Raw genomic sequence first — 11,892 nt, forward strand, 5'->3', positions numbered from 1 at the left:
TAAAGAGAGAACTAAAGAGAGAGCTAGAGAGAGAGAGAGAGAGAGAGAGAGAGAGAGAGAGAGAGAGAGAGAGAGAGAAAGAGAGAGAGGAGGGAGAGCTGAAGAAAGCTAGAGAGAGCTAGAGCGAGAGTTAGAGAGAGACAGCTAGAGAGCAAGAGCTAGAGAGAGCGAATAAACTAACAAATCATATAACAAACGAACGAACGAGCGAAGGAAGGGACTGGCGCGAGAGAGAGAACAGAAGCGGTAATTACATCAGCAAGGCTGGCCTGCCTCCTGTATCCCTTATCCCAAGCAAATATTTCTTTATTCCCTTCGCTAGTAGTTTGTCCGCATTTCTCGCTACTCACTTTCTCTCGCATTATGGCCTTTGAAGCAGCGTTTAGAGCGTGCCTCGCCAGCCGCTTCTTACAGCGTATAAAAGATCACTTGACGCGTGCCAGTTCATCAACGCCATCTGTTGGGTAGCAGAGTAGTTTCTGGCCATCAAGTGCGGTTCTCGCCGCTGCTAGATGCTTTATTGCGGTTGAAAGTGGTGGTAACACTGCTCGACTTCATCGTGTTTGTGTTGGTTGCTGGCTGGTAGCAGCCTTCTACCCGCTGACCAATTCACCACAATATTGATAGTACGGTATGATGCAGCATTTGTTTTACCATCCTTATAGTACTAATGAGTGTAGGACAGAGGTTGATATCCAGTTATTGTTATTATTAATTGCAATAGTAGTTGTTGTAGTAGTAATAGAAGTATCGATTTCTCAATGGGACGTACAGCCATTACAGAGGGTCATTAGCATTTTCTCCTCTTCTAGGGGGGCTCCTTGGTGTGGTGAAGAGGCTCTTGGTCTGAGGAATTAGACCTGTCGGTCTCCTTCCTCAGACCGAACCTAATTACCCACCAATCCCCCGTTCCCTATCCCATCCTCCCCATCCTCCCCATCCTCCCCATCCTCCTCCTCCTCCCCACCCCTCCCTTTTGCCCTTCCTTTATGGCCTTTGGGATTTTTTTTTTTTTTTTTTTCTTTTTTTTTTCCACAGGCACGCTAGTTCCTAGGTAGGGAAAAGGGTACCGGGGTCTATCCCATTCCATTGAGGTTCTTGGCGGTGGCGTAGTTTGCCGTGGAATCTGGATTGCCTGGGGATGTCCCGATCCCTCTCCGGTATCCCGGAGGGTGGCTTTGGGTGTCTCTCGGGCGACGGGTGTATCTCTGGAAGCCACCTTTCGGATTCCGGGGGTGGTGGCCGAAGGAGGTATGCTTTGTGGCGGATTTCCGGCCGCCCTCTCTTTTGTCCACCGAGGTAGGCAGATGTGAGGTTGCTATCCCGGATTGCCGGTTTACTGGCATGATGGGTAGGGTATGGCATGGGTTCCATGCTGCATCTGCGCTACTTGCGGTGCTGAGGTCCTCTTGGGCGCGGAGGGAGTTTTCTGGCCCTTTCATTCCTCCTAGGAACTATCCTTCCCCGGTCCCCCCTTTTTTATTCTTTTTATTATTTTTATTTTCTTTTCTTCTTTCTTTTTTCTCTTAAGAACAAAAAGAAAGAAGTAACCTAACCATGGCAGCCCTAGTCCATGAACCTGCTACCCCCAGGCCCCTTCTTGATACTGCACCCCGTTCTGACCCCGCCTCGTCTTTGGACCACTCTTCGGACACTCCTCATGCCTCTGTACCTCTTGCCGGTGCTGTTTCCTCACCCGCTTCAGGTACTGAGGCCTCGACTGACTCCTTCGATTTATCTGACCTTCGCTCTCCTCTGACTATGCTTCCGGCCTCTCCCTCTACGGTGCGGCAATTTTCGAATCGACACGTCCTTCACTACCTTTCCACGTTCAGTTTCAGACTGCACAATGGACTAAATTCTTTACTTTATGACCGACTTCCTCTACTGCCTATCTTTCTGACCACAGTATTGGCAAGGCACTCCTATGCCATGTTGGTAAAGATATTTCTTTTCATGCTCTTAAGAGTGGTACATGCATCATCACCGTACAGAATGCTACCCAGGCTCATGAGCTTTCTCGTCTTTCCCATATCGATACTGTTCCTGTCACTATTGAAAAACATCATTCCCTCAATTCTTGTAGTGGTACCGTCATTCTGCCCCATACCATAGTTCAACAAAATTTCCAGACATGTGGCACTGACATTCTTGAACAGCTGGAACTCCAAGATCTCCCAATCCTCAAGGTAGACACTTATGTTCTTCTTGCCCACTGGCGGAGACGATACCCTAGCAATGTGGCTCATTTAACATTTGACAGCCATGAACTCCAATCCTCAGTTTATGTAGCAGGACATCGGTTACAAGTTCGAAAGGTGATCCCTACACTGCAGCAGTGTAGAAATTGCTGGCGATTTGGCCATTCAGCAAAATATTGCAGATCTATCGCCGAATGCCCGGTCTGTGGTGCCGATGACCATTCTAATATGTCTTGCAATCGACCTCCCTCTTGCCTTAATTGTCATGAGGATCACCCTTCGTACTCTCGCCGTTGTCAAGTCTACTTAAACGAGCAGGAAATCCATTACCTCAAAGAGGCAGAAGGTCTCCCTTATGCCATGGCAGTTTCTCATCTCCGTCTCCAAGGGAGACTACCTCGTGTTTCTTATTCCCGTGTTTCAAAACGTCCCCCCACTTCTGGGATCCCATCTTCTGCAACCACCTCTGTGGTTACCTCTCCCATAGTCACTCCTGTATCTAATTCTTTTGCTGTCCTAGACTCAGACGTCCTTACTTCAACGCCTCAGTCTGATCTCGCTTCTTCGTGTTCTCCCTCACAAGCCTCAGTAGCGACGAGATCTCGTATGACACCTCCTCCTAATCGTCCCTCTACTTCTCAAAAGTCAAAAAGAGGTCCGTTAACACCTCCTACCCATCTTCCACCTCCTCATTTTACCTTCCCTGTCTCTGTACCTGGTTCTTCCCCTCTCACTGGCTCTGTTACAAGTGTAGAGGTTCACCCTCCTCCCCATACTGTACCTTCCTCCCCTGTTCCCTCCCAAGTTTCTTCCTCTTCTGCCACCTCCCAGGTTCCTGCCTCTTCTGTCCCCTTCCACGCTTCTCCAGTTCCCTCCACCCTTTCGCCCCCCCCTACCTTGGTACAGTCCATTACAGTTCCAATCTTTATTCATCCTCCCCTTACCATTTCCAATATTGTCTCCCATATGACGTCTCTGAATTCCGAAACACTTGAAGCAATCTCTGAATATATTGCAGAGACCAAACCATCAATGGACACTGATCCACCCTCCGTTCCTTCTCTCTCCTCTGCTCCATCTGCACAACTCCTTTCTTCACAGTGCACCATTCCTTCGCTGCTTGAACGTTTTCCACTGCCTCCGCATGTGGACTTTTCTAACCCCTCTAGTCCGTAGGAACTGTTACCTGTGGATTTCAGGTATCTTTATCATTGCCAATCATGGCCTATTTACAGTGGAATATATGCGGCCTCAGGGGTAATCGGGGTGAGCTTCAGATGTTACTCTCCCAGTTTTCCCCTGTTGGTGTTTGCTTACAGGAACCAAAATTACACTCTGCTGTTATCTCTCCCATCTCAGGCTATAATTTATTGTATTCTTCAGATCCTTTTCCTGATGGGACCTTTAATGAAAGTGCCCTTCTTCTATGCACTGATATTCCGTACCATCAGCTATTTGTTCGTACTTCGCTGCATTACACAGCAGCCCGTATCCACTTGCATAGGTGGTATATGCTCTGTTCTTTATATCTCTCTCCTTCTCGGGCATTATCTATTCCGGATATTGCCTTTCTTGTTTCGTCATTACCGCCACCGATTCTGTTACTTGGCGATTTTAATGCCCACCATTTCCTCTGGGGGTGGTCTCACTGTGATTCCCGTGGCATTCAGTTAGAGGCTTTTCTTGCGACCCACCCCCTCCATGTTTTAAATACAGGTACTCGCACCCATTTTGATCCTCGGACTCACACTCTCTCTTGCATTGATCTCTCAGTCTGCTTTTCCTCCGCCGCATTAGACTTCACTTGGTCTGTTCTCCCGGACTTACATGACAACGATCATTTCCCAATCATTACTTCCCCCTTCATATTCACCACCTCTTCGCATCCCACGCTGGCAATTTGATCAGGCAAATTGGAACCTTTACTCACACCTAATTGTTTTTAGAGAGGTTCCTTCTTCGTCCTCCATCGATGAGCTTTTACACCTCTTCTCGTCCTCCGTTTTAACCACAGCTTCTAATTGTATACCCCAAACTTCGGGCAGGCATTCTCAGAAATGCGTGCCTTGGTGGTCTCCTGCTTGTGCTCGTGCAGTACGTTTGAAACGCGCTGCATGGGGCAGGTACCGGTACAATAGAACCACAGAGAGACTTCTTGATTTTAAGCAGAAGCGTGTCATCCGTGACGCTAAATGCACTTGCTGGCGAGATTATGTCTCCACCATCACCTCTGCTTCCTCTGTGAGTGCAGTCTGGAAAAAAGTACGAAAACTGAGTGGTAAATATTCTCCTGACCCGTCTCCTGTTCTGCGGGTTGCCGGTGTTGATATAGCAAACCCACTAGATGTTGCCAATGAAATTGGCAATCATCTGGTCCGTATTTCTCAGGGACTCCATCTATGCCCCTCATTTCTTTCCTCAAAGCCTGCCAGAGAGTTAGCACCCTTGGACTTTTCTTCTCTCAGAGAAGAACAGTATAATGTGCTTTTTACACTTCAAGAACTGGAGGCAACACTCTCAGCTTGCCGATCATCGGCAGCTGGGCCCGACGACATTCATATTCGTATGCTACAACATTTACATCAGTCAGCCCTTGCAGTCCTATTACGGCTTTACAATCTTATTTGGTCACAAGGAGTTCTTCCACAGCTGTGGAAATCCGCCATTGTTCTCCCTTTCCGCAAACCAGGCACTACGGGACATGAAGCCTCCCACTATCGTCCCATTACTCTTACCAGTGCAATTTGCAAAGTGATGGAACGCCTAGTAAATAGACGTTTAGTGTGGTATTTGAGACACACAACAGTCTCTCCACTCGTCAATATGGCTTTCGTAAGGGACGTTCTACCATAGACCCCTTACTACGCTTGGATACGTATGTTCGTAATGCCTTTGTGAATAACCACTCAGTTATTGCCATATTTTTGGACCTTGAGAAGGCATATGACATAACTTGGAGGTATAATATTTTAGCCCAAGCCCACTCCTTAGGCCTTCGAGGCAATCTACCATCCTTCCTTAAGAACTTTTTAACTGACAGGCATTTCCGTGTTCGGGTTAATAATGTGCTCTCCCCGGACTTTATCCAAGCTGAAGGTCTCCCCCAGGGATGTGTTCTGAGCACAACACTTTCTCCTTGCTATTAATGATTTGGCCTCTAGTCTTCCATCAAATATTTGGTCATCACTCTATGTTGATGACTTCGCTATTGCCTGTGCAGGCGCTGACTGTCACCTCATTACAGTTTCTCTCCAGCATGCAGTCGACCGTGTTTCCAATTGGGCCACCACACATGGGTTTAAATTTTCCAGCACTAAAACCCACCAAATTACTTTCACTAGACGCTCTGTCATCTCCGATCATCCTTTGTACCTCTACGGCTCCCGTATCCCTGAACGTGATACAGTCAAGTTTCTGGGCCTCCTCTTTGACCGTAGGTTATCCTGGAAACCTCACATTACCTCTCTGAAGGCAACTTGTCACAGCCGGCTGAACCTTCTTAAAACCCTTGCTCATCTTTCATGGGGAGTTGATCGTCGAACCCTCCTTCGCCTACATTCCACCCTCATTTTATCGAAACTTGATTATGGTGACCATATCTATTCAGCGGCATCTCCTGCTACTCTCTCTAGCCTTAACCCCATTCATCACCAAGGATTACGTTTATGCCTTGGTGCTTTTCGCTCTTGCCCTGTCGAGAGCCTCTATGCAGAAGCGAACGTTCCATCCTTATCCGATCGCCGTGATGCCCATTGCCTTCGCTACTATGTACGCTCTCATGATCTCCGCAATCCTTCCATTTATAGAATGGTCACTGATATTAGTAGACATTCTTTATTTGTTCGCCGCCCCTGTTTACTCCGTCCCTTCTCTCTTCGCCTTCATTCGCTCTTGTCTTCTCTTCAATTACCACCTTTCTATGTTCATGCAGTATCTCACTTTTCCCTACCCCCCTGGGAAGTCCCAGCTGTTCGAGTCTGTTTTTTCTCTCTCCCTTGCTCGAAAGCCCAACTGTCTAGGTTGCTTCCCGCTCTCTTTTTCTTGACCACTTTCACTCTCATTCTCATGCCATTGCTGTGTACACAGATGGCTCTAAGTCTTCTGACGGCGTAGGATTCGCAGCAGTGTTTCCGGACAGCGTCGTACAAGGGCATTTACTATCTTCGGCTAGTATTTTTACTGCTGAATTGTATGTCATCCTTGCAGCACTTATCTGTATTGCATCTATGCCTGTGTCATCATTTGTGGTTGTCTCAGACTCCCTTAGTGCTTTACAGGCTATACAGAAATTTGATACACCTCACCCCTTAGTCCTCCGTATCCAACTTTGGCTACGCCGCATCTTTACCAAGCATAAAGATATTGTTTTTTGTTGGGTCCCTGGTCATGTTGACGTACAGGGCAATGAACAGGCAGACACTGCTGCGCGGTCAGCAGTGCATGACCTACAAGTTTCATATAGAGGTATTCCATTTATGGACTATTTTGCTGCAATATCTTCCCACCTTCACACCCGTTGGCAACAACGTTGGTCTACTATGCTTGGCAACAAACTTCAATCTATTAAACCGAGTATAGGTTACTGGCCGTCTTCTCATCACCAGTGTCGAGGTTGGGGGACTACTCTCTCCCGTCTTCGCATTGGCCATACTCGTCTTACTCATGGATATCTCATGGAGAGGCGCCCTGCTCCTCTCTGTGAGAATTGCCAAGCTCCATTATCAGTCAGCCACATTCTGTTGGACTGCCCACTTTATCAACGAGCACGCAGAATTTACATCCGTCGTCGTCTTCGCTCCGCTGCTCTCTCTTTACCTTCCCTTCTCGCTGGTGGACCCACCTTTCATCCAGACTCTCTCATTGACTTTTTGACAACAACTGACTGACTTCACAAATTCTGATACCTTCAGCCCTTTCTACTTCAATCTCTTGCTGCCCTCTACCCCCGCACTATCCCCTGCCCCGCTGTTTTCTGTAACCTACTGATCATCCCTCCCCCCTTCTGCCATCCAATACCCTCGCTTCCTTCCCTATCCTGCAGCGCTGTATAGCCCTTGTGGCTTAGCGCTTCTTTTTGATAATAATAATAATAATAATAATAATAAGCATTTTCTAGATTAATTATGAATTATTCACGATTATTTAAGATTATATTTGTCTTTCAAAGACACTCTGTTGTTATTCAGAACATTTCATCATTGTAAATTCAATACATTACTGACATGATAGTGGCTATCTTTGTACTTAGCAAATCAATATTGTAATTACGAATGGTAACCTTTACAAAGAAATAAACTTTATTTATTTATTTATGTGTATGTGAGCAAGCGAACACTAGAGATGCGTCAGCCACGAAGATTAACTTCTCAAAATATTATATACTGTTTGGTCGCTTCTAATAAAATAATTTTAGTGTCAGTTGGAGGAAAAACGACACGTTACCGAACGATCTTTTATTGATAAGATGTTTCATTGCATTTAGACTTTCGTGCAACGCATATCTAAACTAGTTTTGGCAAAACGCCGTTGAGATACAAAGGTATGTGATGCCGATACAGTACGAAAATAGTCATTTAGGATCTGTTTATTTGGGAACTTTTTCGTTCTTGGGACTCTGACGTAAACATGGTCCCATGACCGAAACGTTTCCATTAAATATGTTCTGAGTATTGGGTACATTCCGTGTCTTGAACCAGTATCGAAGTTACCTGGAGTATACCTGGAGAGGGTTTCGGGGTCATCGCCCTTACGGCCGAGTTGAATTCAGTTTTGGTACCAGTCCTTATGCTCCGAGGTTAAAGCTTTAGGGCTTAAGAGTCCTTTCTCCAACCCTTATCACTACGCCTAGGTCACCTCTCTGTGGGACACCTCTGTGGGACACCTCTGTGGGAGGGGATATGACGACGAATAAGACACACATGCAACATTTTGATATCTTTCATTTTCGAAACTTTTCGCCTACACAGCAGGCTTCTCAGTCGACTACTGGGGAGACCAAAACTGGAGACAGGAGAAGCAGTGAAGGGATAAAGATGTAATCAGTCCACCCTGGATGATACCCTGGATATATACCAATTCGCCCAAAAAAAAAACAAGCCATGACCCAAAAGGGCTGAGTGACTTTTTGCCCATGCACAAAAATGGATGAATTTGGATTTGGATGAAGTGACGTCCTCCTGCATATATTGAGAGAGCCCCAGTTTGACTGTGAATATAGCTCACGGTTTAAAAAAATTTGGACTTTTCCAGTTGAATAAAATGTGTGAACTGAATATAAAAGTGCAAAGATCAACTACTCTTAGGTTAGCAATAATATTTTGCCTGTTATGATGTAAACGTTTTTCGATCTGTTGATTAAAATATATGGAATCGCATTTAAGAATTCGCTCTCTTCTCGGGGGCCCCAAGGGAGGTTCATTGATGCTCTTGAGGGGCTCTTGATCTAAGAATTGGAGCTGTCTTCCAATTCCCTGAATTAAGCCTAAATGCCTTCCATCAGCCCACCCGCACCCCACACAGACGCTGTATAATCCCTACGGGTTTAGATTCAGCCATGACTTCGTCTATGGGGGAAGTGAAGGAAGAGTCTTTATGCTATATAATCCCAAGTGGCTTTTGACGACGTATCGGTCCGACTCTAGCCATTTACAAAGTTACGCTAACAGAAAAGAATTGTAGGTATATTCGCCAGGAAACAGGACAAGTATTTCCTGACGAGGGTCTTAGTCGTATGATGACCCACAGTTGGAGCTTTTGGTCATCTGACCGAGGCCTTACGCTGGCTTGCCGTTCCACCTCTTTAAAAATCATGGTTTTTACGTATAACAGAAAAGAGTGAGGTAGCCAGTATATATGGGCATGCGATATATACTCGTGTAATTTACTACCTGGGAAGATAGTGTTGGAGTGTGTGTTTATCCTCTCAGCAGACACTTTACAGTCTTTTTCCTTTCGGAGTTGATACACACACCTCCAGTACAAGGAGCATCGCTTTTAAAGCCTCTTTTTTTCCCCTCCCCTAGAGAAACGAAAATGGATAGTCCTCAAAGGCCTTTTCTCTAAAAAGCCGCTACACAGTATATCGTCTTATTAGCATTGTTCCAGGTAAACAAGATCATTGTTAAGCAGACCTGCAGAAGAAGAGTCCCTTTTGCCTTCAATTCTAAATCCAACAGTAAATTATAAGTTTTATTTTTTTTATTATACATTCTTGGGGATGCACACAATGTGTATGACCTAAGATGACCGTAAATATGCTAACTACCCACGCACCACTGGTACATTTCGACCAAAGAGGCCAGCATGCCAAGGTGGAGGGAGGTATTTCGGAGTCAGGAATTCATTGGCTCTCCAGAGATTCCAGAGCCGTGTAAGAGGAGGACCAAGAGGCACCAGTGAACAATGGGAGCCCCTTGGGTCCTCTCCCTGGTCTCTCGTTCTAGCCATGAAGTGTTATGATGTGTGTGTGGCAAATTGTCCAAGGGGTCGTTACCACTGCTCCAGGGGTCGTTATCAGTGCTTCGGGGTCGTTACTAGTGCTCTGGAGCTAGTAACCAGTGCTCGAATTACTATTACCTTGAGCGACGGTCCCAATAGTCCGAAGATTGTCTGGACAAATGTTCAGAGTGTCGTTCTGAGGGGGGGGGGGTCTTTGCCAATCAAAGGGTTATAAACGCTCTTAGGGTCATGGAAAGTGCCAGGGAATTACAAATGTTCAAGGAGTCATTAAAAGTATTCTTCGGGTCGTTATCCCCTCCAGGAAGGTTCCTTGATGTTGGCGAGGGGCTATTGATCTAGGGAATTGGATCTGTGCTCCAGTTCCCTGAATGCCTTCCATCCCCCCCACATGCGCTGTATAATTCTCTGGGTTTAGCGCTCCCCCATGATTATAATAATTAGGGTCGTGACAGTGTGGTGCATTTCGTAAAACACTAGTCCCATCGTGAGGTTATTCAGCTCAATTAATGGTGTAGGCTCGATCCTCAGTCCCCCCAAATCGCGAGTTAGTGTCAAGTTATGGTGAGAGGACCAATGTTACTCGTGTAATTGCCTGGGTTGAGGGACCGTCTGGTGGCGTCTTAAACTAGACTCGGTAGGGTAATATTATTTTAATATAAACACGTTTTATCCACCAATGATATTTTTTTTCAATTCACAAAGTTCACCAGCGTCGTTGATGGACTAAACGCCTTCACAATAAAATGCCAAAACTAGCAAACGTACGTCTTATTTACATTGTCAGTGTACTGTACCACTATGCTAACGTCTGAGATTTCCTCCACCAATCACTTCAGAGAATGGTGGTGCCTTGATGCTGGTGAAGGGCTCTTGTTCCTACGAACGGGAGCTGTCCTCCGCTTTTGATCCGACCTTGTTGCTTCCCATCCCTCAGGTGATATATGATCTCGACAGTCCCAGATATATATAATCATCAATGTATAATGGAAATGAATGGTATAAAATACCGACACAATGGAAATATAAACACAAATGCAGTATAATGTGATCCTTTATTGACAACGTTTCACCCACACAGTGGGCTTTTTCAAGTCACACACGGATCTACCTGGGGTTGGAAGGTACGAGGGTATTTGTAGGCATGTTCAGAATGTTGAGGTCAGGTGGAGAATGCTGCATCTGATGATCTACCGGGTGGGGTTATAGTCTTGGGTAGCTTTGCAGGGGTATTGGACAAGTTGTGAGTAGACCTTCTGCAGTGTTCTATGTTCTTATGTGGGATAGCGATGAAGAAGTTTCTTGGCGAGTGGTTCAGCTATGTTATAGAAGCCATTGTTCTGGTTGAAATTGTTGGTTGTAGAGATGAGCGATGATTCCAGGATTCTTCTGTATTGAGTGTTGTCTTCTGTGGCTATAAGTCTTGAGTTTCTGTAGTTAATTAAATGGTTGTGTGAATTGCGATGTTGTACACAGGCATTCCTTGTATCGTCAGTCCTGCTTGCATATTGGTGTTCTGAAATACGTGTTTGGAGGTCTCTTGATGTTTCGCCCACATATAATTTGTTGCAGTCATTACAAGGGATTATGTATACCCCTGCAGAGGATGGAGGCTTGTCCTGTCTCCTACTGGTGATGTCCTTGATGGTCGTGGTTGTGGAGGTAGATACTTGGAATGATGTTTTCGCAAAGATGTTGGAAACATGTTTGGCAATGGAGTTGGTTGGGAGGACTATGTATCTCTTCTCGGCAGTGTCTTCTCTGGGTGTGTTGAAGATGTTTAATGCCCGCCGTCTGCAGTCTCTGATGAAGTGACGTCACTTCATCAGAGACTGCATCGCTTATCTCTATAACCAACAATTTCAACCAGAACAATGGCTTCTATAACATAGCTGAACCACTCGCCAAGAAACTTCTTCATCGCTATCCCACATAAGAACATAGAACACTGCAGAAGGTCTACTCACAACTTGTCCAATACCCCTGCAAAGCTACCCAAGACTCTATAACCCCACCCGGTAGATCATCAGATGCAGCATTCTCCACCTGACCTCAACATTCTGAACATGCCTATAAATACCCTCGTACCTTCCAACCCCAGGTAGATCCGTGTGTGACTTGAAAAAGCCCACTGTGTGGGTGAAACGTTGTCAATGAAGGATCACATTATACTGCATTTGTGTTTATATTTCCATCAATGTATAATGCGTAAACATGTAAACATGCTCTGTTAGGC

At 45.7% G+C, this 11,892-nt stretch overlaps 1 protein-coding gene across 2 annotated transcripts in view; it reads left to right on the forward strand.

Annotated features, from left to right (window-relative positions):
- Window positions 1–531: 531 nt before the first annotated feature.
- The window catches only part of LOC128686775 (calcium-activated chloride channel regulator 1), a 238,839-nt gene continuing 227,478 nt past the window's right edge, over window positions 532–11,892 (forward strand). The window contains exon 1 of one of the 2 annotated variants that reach the window (XM_053773824.2): window positions 532–631. The gene's annotated coding sequence lies outside the window, so the exon portion shown is untranslated. The remainder of the gene's footprint in view (window positions 632–11,892) is intronic. The other variant, XM_070082238.1, reaches the window with a different exon arrangement.

Source organism: Cherax quadricarinatus, chromosome 7 (assembly GCF_038502225.1).
Source record: "Cherax quadricarinatus isolate ZL_2023a chromosome 7, ASM3850222v1, whole genome shotgun sequence".
Taxonomy (NCBI): Eukaryota; Metazoa; Arthropoda; class Malacostraca; order Decapoda; family Parastacidae; genus Cherax; species Cherax quadricarinatus.